This window comes from Sceloporus occidentalis, unplaced genomic scaffold (assembly GCF_023333645.1).
Source record: "Sceloporus occidentalis isolate IW3139 unplaced genomic scaffold, rSceOcc1.0.p SCAF_6, whole genome shotgun sequence".
Taxonomy (NCBI): Eukaryota; Metazoa; Chordata; class Lepidosauria; order Squamata; family Phrynosomatidae; genus Sceloporus; species Sceloporus occidentalis.
Window position 1 is genome coordinate 4782880 of NW_028316986.1, and position 20561 is coordinate 4803440.

The 20561-nt window shown below is 41.5% G+C and overlaps 1 protein-coding gene across 8 annotated transcripts in view; it reads left to right on the plus strand.

Annotated features, from left to right (window-relative positions):
• The window catches only part of LOC149310349 (exostosin-like 3), a 225578-nt gene that overhangs the window by 76496 nt on the left and 128521 nt on the right, over positions 1-20561 (plus strand). For 6 of the 8 annotated variants that reach the window (XM_089528767.1, XM_089528766.1, XM_089528765.1 and 3 more), the window contains one exon: positions 15319-15461. The gene's annotated coding sequence lies outside the window, so the exon portion shown is untranslated. Of the gene's footprint in view, positions 1-1628; positions 1668-11040; positions 11090-15318; positions 15462-20561 lie in introns of those variants that run through there. The other 2 variants (XM_089528773.1, XM_089528774.1) reach the window with 2 other exon arrangements.

The window sequence follows — 20561 nt, forward strand, 5'->3', positions numbered from 1 at the left end:
TTGGGGTTTGCCCATTCTCCATGGTTTTGCATTTCCATGGTAAGTCTGGGACCAGATCCTCTGCAGATACAGGTTATATGGTATTACCCTTCACATATAGTTACTTCCTGACTTCCAGTCACTTGCAGCTTTCAATAAATCGGAGGGGGGGAATCCACACATTGTTAGAAATATTGGTTTTGAGGATTAGCCCTTGAAGTTTGCCTATCCCTGGAGGTAGAGCATTACAGAGCAAACAAATAGTATGACCTGATAGGAAGCTCTTCCCTGTCTTTCTGAATTCTGCTGGAGTGAGTCTTCGGCATGGAAAACTCTGTGACATTTGGTTGATCTTTTGGTTTAGAGAACTTGTGATGGGCTGTGGGATGGGAGGAGATTGCTTCAAAAGGTCTGATCCCAATCTGGGACGATTCCAGTTCTTGCGCTTGTCCAAAGAGACCCTGCAGTATTGGCATTGGGTGAGAAGAGATTGCAGGGCAGTCTTTCCTTTCAAGTTGATTTTTTTTGTTGTTGTTGCTTGAATGGAATGCAAAAAAGCTCCGGGAAAGGAGAACAAATGCTGTGATCTGTTTATGGGACTAGGTTGCTTTCCATTCCTTTCTCTCCTTCTCTTCTCATGATGTTCTCCTGTGTGCTATAATTCACTGTGCTGGGTCTGCACTTCTGCAGTCATTGCCTGGGTACGTTTGTAGGTGGTGTTTATGAGATTGTTTGCTCATGCAAGTAAAGCCAAAGGAAAAGGAATCCCAGGAGCTGATGAACCACCCCCAGATAACTCATTTATTCCCACTTCTCTCTTGCCCTTGTTGTCAAATTTTGTACATGTGTACACATGCACATATGTGTCTATCCATGTGTTTAAATAATAAATCTGACCCTTGGATGTCCTGAGAAGTGTTGGCAGAGATTGAATTCTTGCTGAACTGCCTCTGTTTTCAAAGAAGGATTTTTTTAAAAAAAAAAAAAGCTGAAAGCAGAGTAAAGAATGAGGAAAGGTGAAGTTGGCACGGCTGTTGAAAAGCTTACCTTTGTAAGCAGGAATTGTATTGCAGCACATGGTGGGTGGAATACATGGCATTCTTTATTGAGGGAGGATAATTCTCAAAGGACCTCAGGACAGAAGAGGGCCTGGCTTGCTGAAGGAGAGGAGTAAGACCAATTTCACTCTCAGTGATAGAGAGGTTGTATTCATGTAAGTAGGCTTTCAATGAATTCCTTACCCCCAGCTGAACAAGAGTGGTGTGGGAGGTAGGAAACCTGGCTGCTGGTTGCTTGAGCAAGAGTGAGGTTGTGCCAAACACAGAAAATATTAAAAAGCTCTTTGGGTCATCAGCCATTAAGTTAGTTTGAGTTTTCCTTTGCTGCTTGCTGTGTGTTTTAATAGCTGTTTTGACACTGTCTGTTTTTCTTACGTTTGTATTTTTCATGGTTTTAGGCTTTCTCAGGGCCCTTGTAAGGATCAGAAGGTGGGATATGATTGCATTTCATTTCCATGTGGCAGTTGAAGTGTGATCATTCAAGCAGGCATTGGTTTGTATTCAAATAGGTGACTGGAATTCCTGATGACAATCAACTGCAACCCCCATGAGGCATAGACAGTGATGAGGAATACTGGAAGTTGTAGTCCAGGAACATCTAAAGAGCCAGATGTTTCTCCCTCCTTTAGTGTAAGGAGGCTTGCTGGGTAGCAAGTTGGTCTTATTTGTGAAATATATTGGTCAAGAGGTAGTTTCAGAGTCCCCTAACCATGTGTCAAATGGTGAGTTGACCCGAAGGTAGCAGCAGATTGCAGGACATCATTCTGGCCAGCTGTGTGAAGACACAAAAATACTTCAGTTGGAGCACCTGCTTTGTTGTTACTGTGTGCTTTCAAGTGGTTTCTGACTAATGATGGCCTTAAGGCAAATCTACCATAGGGTTGTCTTGGCAGGATTTCTTCAGAGTGGGTTTGCCATAACTTAATGTAAGGCTGAGAGAGTGTGACATGCTCAAGGTCATTCAGTGAGTTATCCATAGCTGACCAGGGATTTGAACCCTGGTCCCCCAGACTCCAGTACTCAAATCACTATACAGTGGTACCCCGGGATACGAATGCGCCGCCTTACGAAATTTCCGGGTTACGAAAAAAATCCATTGAAAAAAACATTTCCGGGTTACGAAGGTTATTTCGGGTTACGAACAAAAATTTGGTGCTTTTCGGCGCGATTTCACACGGAATCGCGGCTTTCGCTATTAGCGCCTATGGGCTTTTCGGCTAGCGAAAGTTTCCGGGTTACGAAAGCGGCGGCGGAACGAATTAATTTCGTAACCCGGGGTACCACTGTATCACACTAGCTTTCAAAGGTGCTGCAAGATCCCTTTGCATTCTGATCCAGACTAACATGGCTATGCCTTTGGCTCTCATGAGTGTGGGAAAGTTGCCTTTTGGTCTGTGACTCCCAGAATCCTGGAACCAGCATGGACAGTGGTCATGTTGTCTAAAGGATTCTGGGAGTTGTAGACCAAAAAACATCCAGTTTCTGATTATGACAGGTTATAATACTGGCACAAAGAATCTGGCTTGCAGAATCCTCTGATTTTGAGCTTCTGTATTTTACAGAATTGTATTTGTCTGGCAGTATCCATAACAGTCAGTCATCGAACAGAGTCAAGTGAAGAGTTGGCAAGAATGCTTTCTGCCACTAGAAGGAAGGGAAGAACAACCCAAATCAAAATATCCTCCCTTCCACTGCTGAAAGTATGACACAGGTAAGAAAGCTGGGCCAAAAATAAACAAAATGAACTTCAACAGGGAGAAATATAAGGTACTGAACTTAGGCAGAAAAAACAGAATGCATAGATACAGGATGGGGGACACCTGGCTTAACAAGATGACATGTGAAAGGGATCTAGGAGTCCTAGTAGACCACAATTTGAACATGAGTCAACAGTGTGATGCAGTATCTAAAAAGGCCAATGCAATTCTGGGCTGAAGTAATTGAATGACTCTATTCTGCTTTGGTCAGGCCCCACCGGGGATACTGTGTCCAGTTCTGGGTACCACAATTCAAAGAAGGATGTTGAGAAGCTGGAACATGTTTAGAGGAGGGCCCCCCAAATGGTGAAGGGTCTGGAAACCACCAAGTCCCCCAAGAAGAGACTTAGGATGCTGGGTGTGTTTAGTCTGGAGAAAAGACGGTTAAGAGGTGATATGATAGCCCTGTTTAAGTATTTAAAGGGATGTCATATTGAGGATGGAGCAAGCTTGTTTTCTGCTGCTCCAGAGAACAGGACCCAGAACAATGGCTGCAAGCTACAGAAAAGAGATTCCAGCTCAACATTAGGAAGAACCTCATGACAGTAAGGGCTGTTTAACAATGGAGCACACTCTCTCAGAGAGGGGTGGAGTCTCCCTCTTTGGAGGTCTTTAAACAGAAGCTGGAGGACCATTTGTCAGGGGTGCTCTGTCCTGCATGGCATGGAATTGGACTGGATGGCCTTTGTGGTCTCTTCCAACTCCGATTCTATAATTCTAGAAGCACCTTGGTTCCTTCTTACTCTGCTTTTCTGCAGTGGAAGTGGAGTCCAGCCATTCTTCTGAAGGACTCTCAATGGAAATAGGATTGGTATATTTGCAACAGATGTCCCATTCCTCAGCATTCTTGTGGTGGAATCTGTGAATTGCATTGGGATCCCTTCCCTTTACCTTTATTTGCATGATCTCCTGCTGAAAGAAAGTAGGGATATATTTTATGCCATCTTTCCCCCTTGATTGGTTTAGGCACTGAGCCCTTTGCAAGCGTGGAATCATGTTCATGTATTTTCAGTATCACCTTAGCTCACATGTGGTACAGAGGCTACAGTAAAATTTTAGAAAGCTGGTTCTAGGAAACTGTATATATGAAATCTTTGTAGTAATTGAGACTTTTTCTTCTACGAGAGTCTCCCCCCCAACCCAACAATTCAGTCCACTCTATTTGCAGATCTAGTTTTGTCTTTTACAGTTTTCAGTATAATTCTGTCACTTAACAGTTGATCTTTGTTTCTTTGAAAATTAGGACAATTGCTTTTCTGTTCTTTTGGGCAAAAGAATTCTGGATTAAATGGCGCTGTGTTAACTATTATTCTGTCAGCACATTAGCAAAAAGTGACACTGTTTGGAACATAACACATTGTCCAATATCTCACTGATTGTTTGATCCATAGAATCTGAATCATTGATGGTCCAAAACTCCAGCAAGTAACAATCGAACGGCTGTGAAACCAAGAATAGTAAAAGAAAGCTATCTTCTTCCTTCTCCTCCTTTTCATTTTTTGTACAAAACTGTAAAATAAGTCAACCTCATAAGTCAAGGATACACTTTGGGGTCACAATTATGGATTTTGATATGTCCTATTGATAAGACAAGGGTAAAACTTAGGGGCATGCAACAAGGGATGTAAACGATGAAGCAAATGCCAAAGAACATACAAAACGTACTAAATTCCAGCAGCTGGATAGATGAGAGAAAAATGGGTTGTTTCTTTCAGGACAGATTATACTCTTGCCTTTCACCAAGGGATGGTTCCTTCTTTTAAATTAGAATTAAGATATAATAGTTCGATTGACCCATGGATAAGTCGACTCAGGGTTTTGGGGTCACTTTTTTGACCTATATTTCTAGACTTATACATGAGTATATTCAGTAGATTGAAACAAACTAATTATAACATATATAATCATCTTAATTTTTATATAAAACTAGGAAGTAGATTGAAGCAAACAAGAATGAAAATAAAATCTTATGTAAAATCAGTACAAGATTATTATTATTAATCTTTATTTATATAGCGCTGTAAATTTACACAACACTGTACATACGATCAATTAAAATAGATAAAGTAAATCTGCCTACGACATACATGCTGCAAAAATAATTAAATATATACATATTAGTACATCTTAACATTCAATAAAATAAAAATGTTTGCTGTTGTTTTTACAAACAGAGACTAAAAAGGGGGAACATTAAAACACTACTGGGAGCAGGTTAAAATGGAAAGATGTAAACACTTAGAGGGCTTAAAAGCAGCAGACCTAAATAGTTGTTCCCAGCAAGGAATGACATGTTAAAAGCAAAAGGCTTGGTTGTGAGTACATTTATGAGTGGAAGAGGAGTATGGAAACTGCTAGTGGCAAGTTGCCTCCTTTTGGCCCTGATAAAATAAAAAAGATTGCACACGTAACACTGCTATATAAGACATGTTCTATATTTGTTATTGGCTTTTGGGTCTCTGTCTTGGGTATGTGTCTCAAAGTATTTGTTTTATGGTTTTTCACACAAAAGCTCTCAGAGTAACCAGCAAATGCAAAGGTTCTCTTCTCCTGTGTATGTGCCTTCAAGTCAGCTGTTTACTTATGGTGCCCCCATAAATTTCATAGGGTTTTCTTAGGCAAGAAATACTCAAGAGGTGGCTTTGCCAGTTCCTTCCTCTGGAAGGTAGCCAACAGCACCTGGTATTTGGTAGTGTTTTCCCATCCAAATACTAACTAGGGCTGCCCCTGCTTAGCTTCCAAAACCAGAAAGTTCTGGGATTTTTAGGACATTTTTATCTACTACAAGGTTGCGTGACAGACTAGACTGAGAGGGAGAGAGACTGACTGTCCCAAGACACTCAGTGATCATGATGGATGAGTGAGGTCTTGAACTCAGATCTTCTCAGTCTTTACTTGGGTGACTGCTGCCATAAAAGCCTTAAATGGCATAGGATTCAAATAACTTCAGAGGTCTCTCTCCCTATGCTGCACAACCCGTCATTTAAGATAATCAGAGTAGTTCTTCTCCAGGAACCTGAAACCCTCCTTTGATCCTGTTTTGGGTTGTAAGTTAATAAAATAATAAAGTGGGTCCTCCACATTCATTGGAATTTGGGGCACAAGATCCCTGTGAAAGTGGGGAAAAAAGCAAATGAAAACCCACCTTTTTTAAAAACCTAAAAGAACACCTCTCTAGGACTTTCTAGGTTCTCCAGAGCAATGCTATGGCCATCATCCAGCAGAAGTTAACCACAGAATTTCATTGGAGGACCCATGAATGCCTAGAGAAGTGTTCTCTAGCTCCTCCAGTGTAACTCAATGGTCATCTTCTGGCACAGTCACCCTGGAGGACCTAGAGATTCTTAGAGAGAATGTACAGGGGAGCCTTGTTATTTGTGGGCTTGCCATCCATGGATTCAAGATTCTGTGGATGGCAAGCCCCATTGTCTCCAATGGTGGCATGTGCATGTGGCCCGCTAGTGAGCATGCAACATTGCGCCACCATTAAGACAATGGGACTTGAGGTCCCACATTTTTTTTTTTTTTTTTTTTTTGGTTTCCTTGGAAGGTGGTCCGGGACGGATTCCCCGCAGATACCAAGGTCCAACTGTACTAATCAAATCCGTGAATAATCAAACCCACAAAAGTCAAAGCCACAAATGTGGAGGCCAGACTATACACTGTGGATCAGCAAGGGTAAAGCCTGCTCCATTGTGGCAGCCAACTATACGATGCTCTCCTTGTGAAGGTGTGACTTCTGCCAATATTTGCAATTCTAGCCTCAAAAGCTTTCTGTTTGCCAAAGCTGACTTTTAACTGTCTGATGGTTGTCGTTTTCCTTTATTCTGATACCCTATTTGGGGCCTTTGTTGTTTTTTTCAGTGTTATAGACTGCCCTAGTGACTGTATGGCTGATGAGCCATTTAGAGACATTTTAGCAGATGAATCGGTAGAATAAACCTTCACATCTGTTCTTACTGTACAGATTGGTTTGTTTCCTCTCTGATACTCAAACTTCCAGAAGAAACAGCACTTGCAACTTCGGCTTCAGGCTGAGGATGCTAAACCAAGAGCCAACAGAAGACATCTTGTGTTGGCGACAGATAACGGTGCTCAGCTCACAGAGCTTGAATTTTTGGGTTCAGATTAGATTGTTCAAAATAGGTTGCAAGGAGAACGAAGCACAGAGCTGATCTTAATCCTAGGTTACCAAAAGCCTGGAACGATTTGAGAATTTTATTTCATTCTGAAGTGGAAGTGGGGGACGTAGGAGAGTACATTCCTCTAGCAAAAGTGATGGGTTTGTCTGTTCTTATCGGAAAAATACAGCCGTTGGGTGCTCCTGTGCCTGAGCTGGTTCTCCTTCCTTCAGGATTACAAGGACTGCTGTAAGAAGGAAGGAAACAATTGGGTCAAGAGGCTCTTTAACAACAGCAACAAAAAAATTAGGGATTTAACCCATGGATCAAGCATCTGGAATGAGGCTGAAAGGGAAAGCAAGAATTCTGGCTGGTATGTTTGTCCCCGCTGCGCGACTAAGCTCTGCTTTGCAGTCCCAGCAACCGGCTCTTCCTGCTGGGGTCAGCTCACCCCAGGTTGATTAACTTTCACGGGATGCTTTAGGCCGGTAGCAGACGCTGGGAGTCTAGAAACCAACAGATTAGTTACGCCGAGACATTAGCACTGGATAGAAAATAAAAATTGCCAGTATTGTAATGCCCTTATACTGGTCTGTAGCGTGATCACTCTTGAAACAGTGTGACCAGTTTGGGTAATGGCATCTCGAAAAGGATGTTGTAGTCAGAGGAAGTGCAGAAAGGGGCAACCAAAGGGATGGAGGAGCTCACAGACAAGGAAAAGTTGATATCTAAAAAAGGGTGAGTAAGGGAAGGCATGATAGAGGTGTATGAAATGATGCATGGCATTGAGAAAGTGGCTTGGGAGAAGCTTTCTTCCCTTTCCCAGTATTATCTGTGATGGGAACTTTTTTGTACATGACTTCCTGTGGAATCATAGAGCATAGTTTCGGAAGAGACCTCAAGGGCCATCCAGTCCAACTGCCTTCTGCCATGCAGGAATACACAATCAAAGCACCCCCAACAAATGGCCATCTAGCCTCTGCTTTACAACCATCAAAGAAAGAGGGTCCACAAACCTCTGAGGGAGTGTCTTCCACTGTCGAACAGCTCTTGCCATCAGGAAGTTCCTCCTAATGTTTAGGTGGAATCTCTTTTCCTGTAGTTTGAATCAATTGTTCCATGTCCTATTCTCTGGAACAGCAGAAAACAAGCTTGCTCCATCATCAATATGACACCTCTTCATATACTTAAACAGGACTATCATATCACCTCTTAACTTTTTCTCCAGGCTAAACATACCCAGCTCCCTAAGGCTCTTCTCGTAGGGCATGGTTTCCAGATCCTTCACCATTTTGGTTGGCCTCCTTTGGACACACTCCAGCTGGTCAACATCCTTTTTGAATTCTATATGTCTCTTGATGCAGCCTAGAATTGCATTGGGTTTTTAGCTGCCGCATTACACTGTTATCTCATGTTGAACCTGTGGTTGATCTTAGATCCCTTTCACATGTACTGTCATCAAGCCAGGTGTCCTCCATCCTATATTTTTTTCTTGCATTTTTTCTGCCTAAGTGTAATACCTTGCATTTCTCCCTGTTTAAATTCATTTTGTTATTTTTGGCTCAGCTTTCCATTTTTTTGTCTCTCAGCCTTTCCTTGTTCTCTATCTAGCTGGAGGCTTTTCACAGCATTAGCATGGAGATGATGATGGAGGACAGCTATAAAAACACAGATTTTTGTTGTTGCATTGCAGCAAATAAACCATGCAATAAAGCTTGAGCTGAGAAGCAGCAGGAGTCTATTCTAGTGAATCCTACCACTGATATGTGTGCCTGTCTACAATGGACAAAGTAAACAGCTGCCATCTCCAGCATATAAAAAGTCATAAATCTGTAAGTCTGGCAGCAAAAATGGAAAGTGTAAGACAAGTGTAGGCTGGTTAAAGAAAAAATCATCTCTGTAAGCATTTTGAAAGAAGCTTTCAAGTTGTCTCTAGAAGCTTCAAAATGTTTTTCTTTACTTCTGCAGAGCTTACCTGATCTGGTTTTTATTTGATATGTGTATATTGTTAGTTTTGGATAAAAGGCTTGCCTGTCTGTCTGTTCTGTCTGTCTGTGTAGTTTAGAAACTTGGTTCTTGTTGCGTGCCTTCAAGTAGTTTCTGACTTATGGTGAACCTATCACAGGGGTTTCTTGGCAAGATTTGATCAGAGCGGTGTTGTTTTTGTCTTCCTCTTAGGCTGAGAGAGTGTGACTTGCCCAAGGTCACTCAGTGGGTTTCCTCACCTAAGATGGATTCAAACCTTGGTCTCCAGAGTTGTAGTACCATATTGATTGTTTAGAGAAATCTATCCCTATTTTTTCTATTTTACTTCTGCCTATGGCACCAGGTTTTCAGTTAAAGAGGTTTGATGTCCAGGAATTCATCCACTTCAATAACTGAGGTATATACTGTGCCTGTTTTGCAGATGTTGGTATTTATTAATTGGGTCTACCAGAGCTAGGCCTAAATGTAGAACTTTTTCTCAAAGACTGCATATTCCAATAATCACATTTGCAATAAGGAATAATACTGTTTTAACACAAACATTTAGATGTGGCAAAGTTTTACTATCATGACAATCTAGATCAGTGGTTTCCAACCTGTAGGTCGGGACCCCTTTGGGGGTCGAATGACCCTTTCATGGGGGTTGCCTAGGACCATTGGAAAACACCTATTGTATGAAGTAGCAATGAAAATAATTTCATGGGTCTGGGTCACCACAACGTGAGGAACTGTATTAATTAGGAAGGTTGGGAACCACTGGTCTAGATACTTCATCTTCCTCATCCCCTGCAATTTACCTTTTAAAAATGATGTGTGCACGTTTCTTTCGGCTAAGCCTAGTTGATTGCAAATGTGACAGCAGAGGAATTAGAAAGGAAATGTTTGTAGAAATGGTTTTAAGCTCATATCTTGGTGCCAAATCAAGTCTTGAAGGTGTTGACCACATTTTTGTCACAATGTGTTGTTTTTATTCCGCAGATGGGCCTCCATGCTGCCTAATGGGTTGTGTCTCTGCTCATTGAGGAGAAAAACAGAAAAATGAAGAAAAAAAGCTTTTTTGGCTTTGCTGTTTCCCTAATTTTGCATAGGATGGGACTGCCAAATGTTTTTGTCCCCCATCCTAGTATATAACAGCTGTAATTTCTCCCTTTTGTGCATTCTGGCATTTTGTTGCTGTTGTTTTATTCTGTTTCTTTTTGGAGCCCATTCCCAATTCTCTTACTCACTGCTTAAAATATGTCTTCTAGGGTTTTTTTCTTTTAGAGGTCTGACTAAGCGTATGGAGACCTTCTGCCAATATTAGTCTAAAGATCATAAACTGACTCATCTTCCACCATCTCAGGCAGTAAACTGGAGAAGCACTAGAATAGAATTTTAAAAGGAAATCAAGCATACTTCAGATTTAAACATAGTTAAACTTCTGTTACTGAACAAATCTATTTGTGTCCTTAACATTATAGGAGCTTCCAGATAGGGAGCAATTGGATATGCTTTATTTTGGAAAAGAAATCCAACTCCAGTTAAATATTTTAATGGGTGCCTCTTTCACAATAGCAACAATCTACATTTGGACTTGTGTTGTAGACTTCAATTGCCCTAATCCATGGATATGTGTTTCTAGCTTGTAGCTTTTTAGGTCATAAGATCTTAATACTTGGAAAGGACCACAAATCAAATCCAACACACTGCCATTCATTAGGGATAGCTAACTAAGGCGGGTTACAAAACTGCCATTAGGGACGTCCTGAGGACGTCCCAGTTTGAAAAAGGGGCGTCTCTTCTAGACGCCCCTTACCCTATCACGGACTCAGTCCGTACAAAATGGCGGTGCCCTGTTCATATGAGCACCACCATTTTGACGTAGCGGACGCTCTGTGTCCGCACGTGGCACACCAGAAGTGACGCCGCGAGTGCGCCCTTTGGCACTCGTGGCGCCTCTTCCGGGGCCTGAGAAGGAGCGCGATTTCCGCGCTCCTTCTCTGCAGCGTCCGGGAGCCGCGCCGTTTAAAGGCTGCGGTTCCCGGACGCTGCAAGCAGAGGCAGAGCCAGACCGCTGCTTCTCAGCTGTCTGTAACGCGCCTAAGACACTCTTGGAAAATGCTGATTCTTTTTAAAGCCCTCCAAAGATGTCAGCAAAGAATCTACCACACTCCAAGGCAATCTATTCCCCTTCCAAACAGTTCTTACAGTAAATATGTTCTTTCTAATATTCAGGTGTAATCTGTTTTCTTGTAATTTGAATCAGTTGGTTTCTATCTTAGTCTTTTGAGCTGCAGAAAACAAGCTTTGCTCCATCTTCTGCATGACATCCTTTCAGATATTTAAAGACAGTTAACATGTTAAGGGAGAACATTAATTCCCGAGGGCCTTAGAATCCAGCAAGGATGGGAACCATGCAGCTCTTCAGATGTTCCTTTATTTTAGTAAAATATTTATATGTCATCCTATATCCAAGTGTTTCAGGGCAGCATATGTACAAGTAAAATCAACTTAAGAAGTTTAAAGCAGTTTAAAATTTAAAACGCTGCAAATAATTTAAACATTCTGAAAGCATATTAAACAGTTTAACAGGCTGAAACAGGTTTTTAAAATGGTTGTTGTTAATTACCATCAAGTTGGTTTTAACATATGGAGACCCCATAAATGAGAGACCTCCAAGTCACCCCATCATCAACAGCCTTGCTCAGGACTTACAGGCTCAGGGCAGACCATCTGGAATGCAGGCTTCTTCTTTTCCTTACTGCCATCTACCTTGCGAAGCATTACTATCTTTTCTAGGGAGTTGAGTCTTCTCACGATAACAGATTGAACTCTCCTTATCCAAAATGGTTGAGACCAGAGGCGTTTTGGCTTTTGGAATATGTACACAGTGAGATATCTTGGAGATGGAACCCACTTAATTTATGTTTCATACATACCTTATGCACATAGCCTGAAGGTAATTTTATTCAATATTTTTAATAATTTTGTACATCAAAGTTTTTGTACATTGAACCATCAGAAAGCAAAGTCACTATCTTAGCTACCCATGAAATAAAGTTTTGGTTTTTGGAATACAGTGGAGCCTCTTTATCCATGGACTTGCCATCCGAGAATATCAGCATCTGCAGAAGGCAAGCCCTAGTTGTTCCTAATGGTGGTGTGTCCACAAGGCCACGCCAGTGGGCACACACATGTCACACCATCATTACGGCAATGGGACTTGTGGTCCCACATTTTTCTTTATCTGCAGGGTATGTGTGTCCAGAACAGATCCTCCGTGGATATGAAGGATGGACTGTATAGTGTCTAGCATGAGAGAAATAATAGTGCCACTCTGTTCTGCTTTGGTTGGGCCTCACCTGGAATACTGTGTTCAGTTCTTGGCATCACAGTTCACAAAGGATGTTGAGAAACTGGAGCGTGTCCAGAGGAGGGCCACCAAAATGGTGAAGTGTCTGGAAAACATGAAGCCCTATGGGGAGCTGCTTAGGGAGCAAGATCTGTTTAGTCTGGAGAAGAGAAGGGTAAGGGGTGACATGATAGCCCTGTTTAAATATTTGAAGGGATGTCATATTGAGGATGGAGCAAGCTTGTTTTCTGCTGCTCCAGAGATTAGGACACAGAGCAATGGGTTCAACGTACAGGAAAAGAGATTCCACCTAAATGTTAGGAAGAATGTCCTGACAGTAAGAGCTGTTCGACAGTGGAATATCCTGCTGCCTCGGAAAGTGGTGGAGTCTCCTTCTTTGGAGGTTTTTAAACAGAATCTGGATGTCTGTCTGTCGGGCTTTGATTGTGAGTTCCTGCATAGCAGAATGGGGTTGGACTGGATGACCTTTGGCGTTTCTTCCAACTCTATGATATTATGAGTTTTCACAGAAGCCAAGGAAAATGGGAGAGAGCAGGACTTCTAGTGAGGTGAATGAGAAGCATAACCCCCTCCTTCTAGAAGAGATGTAGCTGTGTTAGTCTATATCAGCATATAAATTAATCTTATAGCACCTTTGAAATTAAGGACTTTATGAATAGCTATGAACAGTTACCAAATAAACATCTTAGTAGAAGTGTGGATAATTCAGAGAAGCTGAAAGAATGGAAGGGACTGCAAAGCATGCCTATCCCCAATATGAAAATATTAGGAACTGGATTGCTATAAGTTGTATATTGGGTTATGGTAATAATGTTGTGTATTATTTTGGTGAGAGTGTTTTTTATGCATTTAAATATTTCAAATTAATAGATTTAGTTTACCATTAGTATAATTATTGTTATTATTAGTACTATCCTTATCAATACTATTATTAGAATTAGTATCATTATAATTATTTTAGTTAAGTGATAGTATGTTATTGATTATTTATAGACATTATTTATAGAGCATTCTCTGAAGGTGTCAGCCACAGCTGCTGACGAAATGTCAGGAATAATCTCTTCTAGAACATGGCACCTTAGCCCAAAACACCCACAAAAAACTATGGATACCAGTCATGAACGCCTTCAACTTCACATATTTATAGACAGTTTATTTGAGATCTATATTAGATAGTTGATTTACAAGGAGCCTAGTTTATGAGGAGCAGGCAAAAAATCAACCAAGGCAGAAAAAAAAGCCACATCAGCATTAGTAAAACAAAGTATATTATTTTGTTTCCTTTAGCCCTTTGTAGTGCCAATCAGATAGACAGTATTAACTCTCTGAGTGAGCTGAGAAAAGGGAAACTAAGACCAGGAATAGAAATTATGTGAGCTACTGTACATACTCTTAGATGCAAGCCTGGCTGGTACATAATTTCTAGAAATAATGTGGCAGGGGACTGTAAGGATATAAGAACCTTGACTTAAACATTTTGTTCATCATTCTCAAAGAAAGCATTCCACAATTCATTTTTTCCTTTTATTAAAAGAAGGACAGATCTTTTTTTCTTGAATTTTTCTGATGTTTTTTCCTCTGGCTTCAGGTGTGAAAGTGGGCAACCACAGAAGCCTACATAGGTCAAAAATATTACTAATCACAATTGTAGGATGCAAAAGTAATGCTTGTACCTGTTACTTTAGTTCTTTCTTGTTAGAAGAAGCACAAAGATTTGATGTACCTTTGCAGCCCTCAAGGTACACACCAAGCATGCTCGGATCTCTCTCCTGTTTCTCAACAGTCTTTCTTGCCTTGGCTTTGGTCAACTCAGCCCTTGAGGTTGCTGTTAGAGGAAATTGTGGTGATGTGTAGCGGAGTGCCATCAGCATGCATACTGATTTCTTCTGGGAGTTAGCATAGAGAAGAATTCCCTAAAGGGATTTGGCTCCAGTATCCATTCTGTTAACAGTGTCTAGATTGACTGTCACTAAATGGTGGAAATCCAGGAGTCACTTAACGGTGGATAAATAGCTGCTCAGTGCAGGAGACTTCTAACAATGGCAAGATAAAACCCGCATTAGCATTTTTGTTTCTTGTTCTATGCGTTTCCTTCCTGGAATGGAAGATCTATTTCCAGTCACTGCTTATTTTATATTATCTTCCTGAATAAAGCTGTCTCTAGTATTGTATAGTGGCTTGAGTGTTGGACTAGATGTCGAAGAGACCAGGATTCAAATCCCCACTCAGCCATGGAAACCTACTGGGTCACACACTCTCAGTTTTTGAGAAAAGCAATGCCACACCTCCTCTGAAGAAACCCTAGAATGGGTTTGCTTTAAGTGGAGTTGGCACAGTGTAGTGACTTGAGTATTGAACTAGGACACTAAGAGACCAGTTTCAAATCTCCACTCAGCCATGGAAACCCACTGGGTCACCTTGGGCAAGTCACACACTTTCAACCTCCTTCTCTGAACAAGTCATGCCATGAAAGCCTTGTAATACATTTGCCTCAGGTTTGCCATAAGTTGGAATTGACTTGAAGACACACGAGAACAAGAAGACTGGAGCTCAGCAGCATTGGATCTGTGGGCAATGTTTCTGTGCTCAGGACCCAGTCTAGAAGCTGCCCAAGATGCCCAAAATATAAACCCAACCTAAATTCAGAAATGAGCAGAAGTCCATTTTTAGAGTTTGAAAGAGCAGTATTTTAAAATGTTAAACGGAGCTAGGGAAGGGTCCTCCGTCCTATTTAAAAGATGATGTCCCTCCAGGAAAGGTATTTCACCCTTTTTGGTGGAGTCTGAAAGGGCTGAACAGCCTTGGGTGTAGGCCTGCCCTTGGTCCACCCCTACCTTAAGGGGTGATTTCTTCATGACCAAATTCTATTAACTTTCCCCCCAAAATGTGACCTGATTTGTGTTTTTAAGTATGTAATAATTCAGATTACCATGGGATGCAATGTGGGATTTAATTACATTTCAAGATATGAGGCTGCACCATTCTGGATGTCATATTCTGGTGCTTATGTTTACAGATTACCCTTCTCATAATCGTTCCGTCTCCTTTATTTTACTCTTTTGCAGCTGTCCCTGGTGATAAACTGTTGGTTAAACCCATTCCTGGTGGCCAAGAAGGAACGACATTTCATTTTGAACAGTAACTGACCTGAATATTGGATTGGAGGCTTCTCCCAGGTTGCAGATTGGCCATGGAACTGCAGGTGGCTGTAAGTCTTTGCTTGCAGTTTTCTTAACTCATCCTATCTCTTTATGTGTGCAAAAAGAAAAAGAATCACTGTCTTTTTAAAAATCCATTCCATCCCCAACAGTGAAGATGCATTTTTGCAAAAAATGGTTTGATTCTGCATCATCAGCAGTTTTATCCTGATAATTGTTAAAGCTCTCCTATTTGTTGTATTATCTTATCTGCTTCCCTGTAATCTCCCTGGTGTTCATATTTGATTTGAAACCTCTAATTTGAAGCCATTTTAGGCCTGGGGGGAGGCCTTTTTGTTGACAGAAAGTGAGCAGAAATCAATTCCTATTTGCTTCCTTTTAAAAAAAATTAAAGACCTCTTCTAGGCCTCAAATAGCCCAGTCCTCCATATAATTAAAATCCTCCCCATGTCCTCTAGTGAGGATTTGGGAGGGATATTCTTAAATTTTTATTTATTTTTTGCAAATTTTTTTTTATCCCTGAGTGGCATAAAAACAGCTCTGGAGTGTGAGCATTTTGCCCATCGCCCAACCCCATATTAAACAGTTAATCATTTTGTATTTTGATATAGTGCTCTGAGTAAGGCTAATGGTTTGGTTTTGAAAAACAGTAATCTCTGAGGTACAACTTCTCAAACAACTGATCAGGGAGAGTATAAATATAGTATGGTAGGCAGTTTCTGAATGGGCGCTGTGCTCATATTTTGCATGGAGACCAACAAAAAACTCTTTTATAACTTTGGAAATCAACAGGTTTATTGTGACATAGGTTTTGCGTGGACCTTTATTTATAAAGCACTGTAAATGTACACAGCGCTGTACATACAATCTTTTTAATTAGACAGTTCCCTGTCCTCAGGCTTACAATCTAAAAAGACACGACACAAAAGGAGAAGGGAGTGATGGTGGGGAAGGGGATGAGGGCCAGCAGTTTTTCTCTACCTCCGAGGCCTGGATCAGGGGAGATGGACTGGAGGGAGGGCTTGGTTTCTTAATGGATAGTTAAAACGAGGCATCCTGGGGCAGAGAGGGGCTCACCCCTGGGAACGCTTTGCTAAACAATATAGTTTTTAACTTAATTTTAAAACTGGGTAGAGAAGTGATGGTGTGTGCATGCGATGGAAGAAGGTTTCAGGAGTAAGTGGCAGCAAGTGAGAAGGGACGAATCCGGGAGGGGGCAATGGCAATCCTACGCTGGGACAGGAGACCTTCACTACCAGAGTGGAGGGTATGAGTAGGAATGTAAGGAGAAAGAAGTTCAGATAAGTAAGGAGGGGCTAGTCCATGGAGGGCTTTGCCAGTCAACATTTCAGCAGATTCATGCAGTAAATAAAACAACTAATAGGGCTATTAATGGAGGATAAGTCTGTCAGTTGAAGTGAGGCATAGCAGGTGGGACCTGCAACAGTATGTGCTCCTCTTTTAAACCACTCCATTTTTGTCCTCACAGTTTTCTGATGTTTTATTCAGCTCTCTCCCCCCCAGAGTCAGCCAGCGTACTGTGGCCACAATCCTTAATGATGCTGCTTCGATAAATTTTCTTCCCTTGGGGTTTTCTCTTGAAAATATTCTGTGCTTCTGTCGGCTTTGGAGTCTTGCCATGCCAATAGACATTTCTCATCTTGAATATGGATGTTGTTGTTTTTGGCTACTTACAGTGTCTTACAGAAGAATTCACCCGCTTCTTGACTTCTCCATATTTTGTCGCATTCCAACCTGGAACTGATGGGGATCTAATTGGAATTGTTATCACTTGATGTACACAAGATACTCAGCACTGCGAAGGGGCAAGCTGGCTTTATTATGGGTCAGAAATCAAATAAAAAGAAATGAATACATTGTGGTGTAACAGTGCCAATTAGGTCCATTTCAGTTCTAGATCAAAACGGGGAAAAGTAAAAAAAAAAGGGATGAATATTTCAACCAAACACTACACAGTAGCATTCATAGCCTGATCCATGAATATAGAACTAAATACATTCATCCTTCCATATCTGCGTCTTTGATATTTATGGATTTGATTAATATGTTCTATCTAGGAATATCTAGGTCCTCCAGTGCAACTCTATGGTCAACTTTAACTAAAAGTTGCACTAAAAGACCTAGATTCCTAGAGAAAATTACTAGGCCTTTGTAGCTCCTCCAGCGCAGTTCTATGGTCAGTGTCTGTTAGACGTTGACCACAGAGTTGCACTGAAGGACCTAGAGATTCCTAGAGAAGTGTCCTCTCAGGTAAAAACATGGTGTTTTCGTTATTTGCGGTTTTTCCATATTCACAGGGGTCTTGTGCCCCTAACCCTAGCGAATATGGTGGGACAAGTGTATATAGTTAAATAAGTAACTTATATAGTATATACTAATATACAATCAAGTATAGTTAGTTCATAACTAAGTGAACTGAATACTCTGAAGGCACCAAATCCTGACTGATCTTGGAAGCTAAGCAGTCAGCCCTGGTTAGAACTTGGATGGGAGACCACCAGCAAATATCAGCTTCTGTAGGCTCTATTTCAGAGGAAGGAAATGGCAAAACTACTTCCGAGTATTGCTTGCCAAAGAAAACCCTATGAAATTTGTGGGACCACTATAGGTTGACAGGTAACTTTTAGGAACTTATGCACATGAATGAGGAAGATAGATATTTAGGTACAGCAAGCAGCATGGCAGAACATATGAAGGCGGGCAGAGGTCAATCCATAGCTTAACTTTGTTAGGAAGGATCGAATTAGGGGAATTTAATCAGCTCAAATATTGCGAGAGGCGTGTCCTAACAACGCACACAGCGGATTGTGTCCCTATGTGTATACCAGAGGTCATCTAGTCCAACCCCAAGAAACCGAGACTCCCATGCCAATGAGTTGCAATCAAAATATAAACATTTATTAAAGCCACACAACAAAAGGGATCACACACACACACACACACATTCAATGCTAAAGCAAGGGAGGGGGAGAGTTTGGGGGTAAAGGAGAAAGGATAGAGGCACCTTGGGATAATTACCTTAGGAGTCTTCTCCAAAGCGACAGATGCGAGGGATGGTGGATGGTGAAGCACGGCCGCGGGAACAGGAAAAGCAAGCGGCAACCGCGGTGGCTAGGAGCTGAATTCCGGCGGGCAAAGCTAACGAGGCCCGGTGACAGTGAGCTTGGCTTCGCTCAAGTGATTTTAGTGGAGCCCAAGGCTTGGGGGAACTCAAGCCTGGAGCAGCAGCTCAACAAGCAAGGTTTAAGGTTTGGAACTTCAGCTCGACAAGCCCAATGAGGGCAGAAATCGGGCTCCTATTTATACTGCGAAACATATCCTCAGGCTATGGCTACCTGGCGAACAAAGGTCTTGATGGCTATCTTTTGTCTAAGCTGAAACTTACACAATGCATACACAAAGAAGAGGTCTGACACTTTTCAGGGGAGGACAAATATCTAGATGGCAGAGCTGTTTAAGACAATCACTCGCTCATTAAGAGAGAGGCTACTTCTGTTGTCCTCTTCTCTTTGGGCTGCCTGCGAAACTTGTAGGGCAACTCCCAAAACTGCCTGCTGAAAGGTTTGCATTTTACCTTTTTTTCCTGTGACCAAGCCTAGCAAGCTTGCTGGCTACGTGGTCGGCTCGCTTTTGGGGTAATGGCGGCTTGAGATAGGGTCAGTCAGGGGTCATGATTTTTGATCGCTTGGCACCCAAAATTTATATAAAACCAAACTCGGTAACAACTTGACTGGAGGGGAGAGAAGAAGCAAATGGAATTTAAGAGGTGGTGGAAGGAGGAAGGTATTCTGTTGTGGGAAAGTGAAGGATCTCTAAGATATCTGGAGGGTGATAGGGAACCAAAAGAGTTGAGAATTAAAGAGAAGCAGAGAGAACCAGAATGACACATGGAGGTGCATGGATGAAGCCAGTGTTGTTGTTGTGTGCCTTCAAGTTGTTTCCAACTTAGGGCAGCCTTAAAGCAAACCTATCCAAGGGTTTTCTTGGTAAGATTTGTTCAGAGGAGGTTTGCCATTGTCTTCATCTGAGGTTATGTGACTTTTCCCCAAGGTTACCTGGTGGATTTCTGGGTTAAGTGGCAATTCAGACCCTAGTCTTAAGAGTTGTAGCCCAGCACTCAAACCACTATACCACACTGGTTCGAAGCAAATGTAGGGGTAGGAGAAAGTATTTGGCAATGAAAAGAAGAGAAAGGCTTGGTCAGAACCTGGATGAGAGGTGGCAATTGTCTATTTGTTAAGACTTAAATATATCAGGTATTTTAGGAGTGAAATGGGCCCCTTAACTTTTGTGGAATTCAAAGATATAGCCGTGTTAGTCTAGAGGATCCGTATGTAGAGAGATCTTGTAGCACCTTTGAGACTAACTGAAAGAAAGAAGTTGGCAGCATGAGTTTTTGTAGACTTCACTCTACTTCCTCAGAGGCATTTGGTGGAATGCAAGCCAGGGACAGACATATATATGCCATTGGTATGTGAGAATGTCAAGTTGAATGTAAATTGAAATTCAAAATCCTTTGCCACTTCATTTCCGTACACAAAGGATTTTGAATTTGAATTGACAATCTCACATATCAGTGACACATATACATATCTGTCCCTGGCTTCCACTCCACCAAATGCATCTGAGGAAGTAGACTTTAGTCTATGAGAGCTCATGCTGCCAACTTGTTTCTTTCAGTTAGTCTCAAAGGTACTACAAGATCTCTTTACATACATTAACTTTTCTGTTAGTCTGTTTTGTTCATATTTTTCTTCTGTTGTTACCTATGAAGACACAATTCCCTGTTGACAGAGAGACAATGCCAGCAGGCAACAAATATCATTAGCGGTTGTTTACTCTAGGTATGTGTCTCTGGATGGTGATTTGGGAAAGGATGTTGCCTACTTCCTTCCTGTGCTCCCTTGCAAAATTCTTAGAACAGTAGTGAAAAATAAAATACTTGAATGATCGCATAGAATCCAGATGTGTTGTCCAGGAGAGGAAACCAGACTGCTGCCTCCGAACTGCCAGGCTAAAAATAATTGTTTTGATCAGCAGGTTTATGGTTGCAGAGGCATGTTGGGCATCAGACATGGATGGTCGAGATCAGAAGAAAGAAAGAGTTTGTTAAAATTTCCTGGTTTTCT